Source organism: Pantherophis guttatus, chromosome 4 (assembly GCF_059756535.1).
Source record: "Pantherophis guttatus breed Tessera chromosome 4, ASM5975653v1, whole genome shotgun sequence".
NCBI lineage: Eukaryota > Metazoa > Chordata > Lepidosauria > Squamata > Colubridae > Pantherophis > Pantherophis guttatus.
The window spans coordinates 134,502,357-134,508,161 of NC_142066.1; positions in this window are offsets into that span (position 1 = coordinate 134,502,357).

The window sequence follows — 5,805 nt, forward strand, 5'->3', positions numbered from 1 at the left end:
TCTTTCTGGTAAGATGATGTATGAGTGTTTGTGAGTCTGTGGTTTTTCTTCTGAGACTTCCTATCTCATTGAATACCCATCTCAGGATGAATGCAATGCACACAATGAACCTAATATTTTGATACAAATACTAGGAAATGTCATAATTTATGGCTTCCTGGCTATCTTGTCAAATGCAGCATCAAGGGCTAAAAGCAACAGTCCATTTCGTTTCCAATTCCCATTCAGCTATTTTTATATTCAAGTCTCAAGAAGCATTCATCTCCGGTGAAAATCAAAACCATAGATTTCTACAAGAGGTACATATTCTTCCCCATTTGCTATTGGGTATTTCAGTTCAGACACCCAAACAAATACTGCACTCCTCTTCCGGATTTAATTAAAAATATCCACTTGATTGTGTTTCCCTCTCGCTCTCCTTTTCAAGAAGACTAAAAATGACTGCCTCAAAAGGATTTTATGACGTATTTGCCAATATACAAGAATATGTGTTTATTGCACACAACAATGAGAGCCTGTAAAGAATCTAGTGGCTACAGGAAAAAAAAAAGCAAGTACAGAGAGTCCGACAACATCTATAGAGGTTGAAGTTCCAAATGAAGTACCAGAAGGTCAGGCTGAACTAGCACCAAGAAACAAAGACTTTTCATCAGCTTAATGAAAGAAGCATATTGACAGAGATCTGAATTTTTCTTCAGCTCAGGGGCAATATTTGGTCTTTTAAAAGTTGATAGACTTAGACTCAACTTTTCATACAGGAACTCAAGCTGAAATTGTGTCCCTTCTCTAATTTTTCCTCACAATTATCACCCTGTGAGATAGACTAAGTTAAGAGAAGAAGGCAATTCCCTTACACCATGTTGGTTTTCTATAGCATAGACTTGGTCATAAAGATCTGGGTGGAGAAACCCCCCACCACAGATTGATTTAAATTAGATTAATATATTCAATATGGTTGTTACTCCTGCACCTAATAATTTGTCTCTTCCAACCTATTAAGAATTACGATTTGGCAGGCATTTTTTGGAGGGATTTCAGAAACCACAAGATTACAAGGATACAAATGTATTCTTCAGTGTGAAAGAAGATAATTTATTAGCAATGGCTACATTAAACATTTCCAAGCTCAATAATATTCATGGAAATAATGTTGCTGCAATGCATCCATAGAGAAGATTGGTCTCTTTACACAACATCCTTCAATACAAATCTATGAATATAAATTTAGATTGTATATTATTATCATTAAACTAAAGTAAAAATAAAACTTTATTGGATACACCATATTGGTACTGAAGAAACAAAACCAGCTCTGGTTTTCCTGTGCAAATGCTTACCTAGTTAAACAGTAGCTTCCTCTTTTCCCCACCCCTGGGTGATCACATTGTCCTATTATGAGACTTATGGGAACAGTCCATCTCTTTCTCAAGCACCTGCAGTGGTGACCTTGATAGTTTCCATACTCTCATGATCTCCACATACATTCTCGGCATTCCATTTCCTCCTTCCTTCCTCCCAGTTCATTGGCAAGTTGAAAAGCATTAGGGTTTGAAAGATGCAAAGCCATTCAATCTTGACAATAAGTCAAGGACTACCTGTATTATATGGCTGGAAGGACTTTAAAGATTTATTCTTTTCTTAGTAATTGTATCAATAGGTTTAGATGGCTAGCCTTCTATCAAGGTGTCCTTAATTTAATTTAATTTAATTTAATTTAATATTTAAATTTATATACCACCCTTCTCCCGAAGGACTCAGGGCGGTGAACAGCCAGAAGTAAAAAACATCAAATACAAAATATAAAAACCATTTAAAAATGAATTAAACAATTTGGCCCGACAGTTAAAATCCCCCATTAAAAATCCAAATTAAAATACACAATTGGAGATTAGGCCAGCCCGACTTGATGAAATAAAAAGGTTTTGAGGGCCCGACGGAAAGTACATAAGTCTGGAATCGTCCGTATCTCCGGGGGGAGCTCGTTCCAGATGGCAGGTGCTCCCACAGAGAAAGCTCTCCCCCTGGGGGCTGCCAGTCGACATTGTTTGGCCGACGGCACCCGGAGGAGCCCCTCTCTGTGGGAGCGTACTGGCTGGTGGGAGGCTCTCAGTGGCAGAAGGCGGTCCCGTAAATATCCCGGCCCTAAGCCATGGAACGCTCTAAAGGTGGTCACCAACACCTTGAATCGCACCCAGAGGACCACTGGGAGTCAGTGCAGCTCACGCAGGAGAGGTGTTACATGGGAGTGCCATGACGCTCCCATAATCACCCGCGCAGCCGCATTCTGGACCAGTTGGAGCTTCCAGGTGAGATTCAAGGGGAGCCCTATGTAGAGAAAATTGCAGTAGTCCAGGCGGGAAGTGACGAGGGCATGAGTGACCGTGTGTAAGGAGTCCCAATCCAGAAAGGGACGCAACTGGCGAATCAGGCGAACCTGATAAAAAGCCCCCCTGGCCACGGCCGTCACCTGCTCTTCTAAAGACAGCCATGCATCCAGGAGGACACCCAAGTTGCGAGCCCTCTCTGTGGGGGCCAACAACTCGCCCCCAATAGTCAGAGATGGCACCAACTGACTATATCAGGATGCCAGAAGCCACAGCCACTCGGTCTTGGATGGGTTGAGCTTGAGCCTGTTTCTCCCCATCCAGATCCGTACAGCCTCCAGACATCAGGACATCACATCAAGGGCATCATTGGGGTGATCCGGGGTGGAGATGTACAGCTGAGTGTCATCAGCATACTGATGGTACTTCACCCCGAAACCATGGATGAACTCACCCAGCGGCTTCACATAAATGTTGAACAGAATGGGCAAGTGGACAGACCCCTGCGGCACCCCACATACAAGGCTCCTCGGGGTCGACCTCTGGCCCCCCGTCAACACAAACTGCAACTGGTCAGAGAGGAAGGAGGAGAACCACCGCAATACAATGCCCCCCACCCCTAACCCTCCAACAGCATGATATCATGGTCAATGGTATCAAAAGCCAATGAGAGATCTAACAGGACCAGGACAGAGGAACAGCCCCTGTCCCGAGCCCTCCAGAGATCATCAACCAATGCGATCAATGCAATTTCCGTGCTGTGCCTAGGCCTGAAGCCCGACTGGAACGGATCGAAATAGACTGCTTCATCCAGCTACTGGGGAACTGTCGCGCCACCACAATCTCAACTATCTTCGCCACAAAGCGAAGGTTCGAGACTGGATGATAATTTGCTAAAAAAGCTGAGTCCAAGGAGGGCTTCTTGAGGAGAGGCCTCACCACTGCCTCTTTCAAGGCAGTGGGAAAGTAGCCCTCTCTCAAAGAAGCGTTAACAACTCTTTGGAGCTAGCCTCGTGTAACCTCCCAGGAAGCCAGCACCAACTAGGAAGGACACGGGTCCAATAAACATGTGGCCGTGCTAAGTCTACCCAGAATCCTCTCCACGTCTTCAGGGGTCACTGGGTCAAACTCCTCCCAGATAACACTCTCAGGACCTGTCTCCGTCACTCTGCCTGTATCTACCCAGTCAGAGTCCAGGCCTTCCCGAATTTGAGCGACTTTATCATGCACAAAATCCTCAGCCCTGCCCTCCAAGGGGTCCTCCCGCACTCCCGGATGGAGCAGGGAGCGGGTCACCCTGAACAGGGCGGCTGGGCGGTTATCTGCAGATGCGATAAGAACGGAAAAATAAAACCAGGAAAGAACTTCTTTAAGGATTTTAATAAATTAATAGCAGATTACATATGGCAAGGGAAGAAAGCAAGAATTAAAGCAAAACATCTACAGGATACAAGAGAAAGAGGAGGACTGGCACTATCGGACTGGGTGACATATTATAAAGCATCAGCACTAATTTGGATCAAGGAATGGATGGAACTCAAAAATAAAAGATTATTGACTTTGGAAGGATTCGACCTACAACGAGGATGGTACGCATTTCTGTGGGAGGGCACCGATAAACAGCATGGATATTTTCAGAGGCACATCATCAGACAAGCACTATATCAGACATGGCAGGGCATCAAAAAAACACACTACAATAAGATCCCGGAATGGCTATCAACCATGGAAGCCCAGATCTATCCCAATGCTATGGACAACACCAAAATGAGAACTTATAAAGATTTACTAAATAACCGAGGGGAATTAAGAACAAGAGAAGAATTGAAGGAGATGGGTATGGATATTGATTGGTGGTCATATCTACAAATAAAATCAAAATATAAGAAAGACTCGGCTCAATTTGGATTCCAAAAAGGCCAATACGAATTAGATAAAATTTTACAAGGATCACAGGATAAATTGATAAAAAAAAGTCTATAATTATTTACGAGGATACAAATTAGAAGAAGAAGTGGTCAAAGAAAACATGATAACTTGGGCAAAGAATTTCGGCTACAATATTCAATTAGACAATTGGGAAAAATTATGGACAATAAATTATAAATTAACAATGTCGGTACCATATAAGGAGAATCTGTACAAAATGTCCTATAGGTGGCACCTCCCACCGGCCAGACTGGCAAGAATGTTTCCCAACACCGCTCCAACATGCTGGAAATGTAAACTTTATAGAGGAACCTACTATCACATGTGGTGAACCTGCCCAAAAACAATACTGGCAAATGATCAGAACACAAGTAGAAGAAATCACACAACAAAGATTAGAAATGAGGCCGGAAACCTTTCTACTAGGTATAATAAATGGACAATATGAAAAGGAAATAAAATACTTAATCATTCATATAACAACAGCAGCACGAATAATTTTTGCACGAAATTGGAAGAGTAGTGACACACCAACAGAAGACAGAGTAATTAATAAAATCATGGAATGTGCAGAAATGGACAGACTCACAAAGGAACTACAAGATAAAGAAGAACACAATTACTATCTAGTATGGGAAAAGTGGTACACTTGGTTAGAAAATAGAAAAAGGAAAAAAGAATAGGGAGCAATTGGAGTTACACAAACAGGAACATAAATCACTAACATAAGCTAACAGTGAACCATAAAGATAGATAGATGAGTAAGACCAAACAAGGAAGAGTCAAAACACAAATAAGAACACGTATTACAGTTGCGATACCTTTGACAAAATGTATACTCGAACTCTTTGTTTACATGTTTTGTATGTTTTGTTGTTACTCGTTTTGTCTTGTTTGTACTTTTAAACAAATAAAAAAACTTTAAAAAAAAGAACGGAAAAATAATTAAACTTTGCCATTTTTATAGCCACTAGATAGGTCTTAATATGAGATCTTACCAGTGTTTGGTCAGATTCGGAAAGGCTAGCTGTCCAACTGCTCTCTAGGCGTCTTTTCCGGCGCTTCATCTCCCTCAGCTCCTCGGAGAACCAGGGAGCTAAGTGAGATTGGCGGCGGGTCATGACACGGTCCAAAGCTCCAGCGGCCCAGGCGGCCACCATGTCTTCAGCTGGGTCATGAGCCAGAGCCTCAGGGAATGGCCCAAGCTCTGTCTGGAACCTAACAGGATCCATCAGGCGCTGGGGCGGAACCACTTAGTCGGTTCCACCTCCCCGAGGCGGGGTGTAGTGGTTTGAAGGTCAAGTTGAAGGAGAGAATGATCAGACCATGACAAGGGTTTAATCACTACATCCCCTATATCTAAACTATTCAGCCACTGGCGAGAGATGAAAACCAAGTCCAGAGGGTGTCCCCCTATGTGTGTAGGGCCATGAACTAACTGGGTCAGGTCCATGGCCATCATGGAAGCCATGAAGTCCCGAGCCGCCTCAGACATTTCACCGATGGACGGCAGGTTGAAATCCCCCATAACCATAAGTCTGGGGGTATCAAC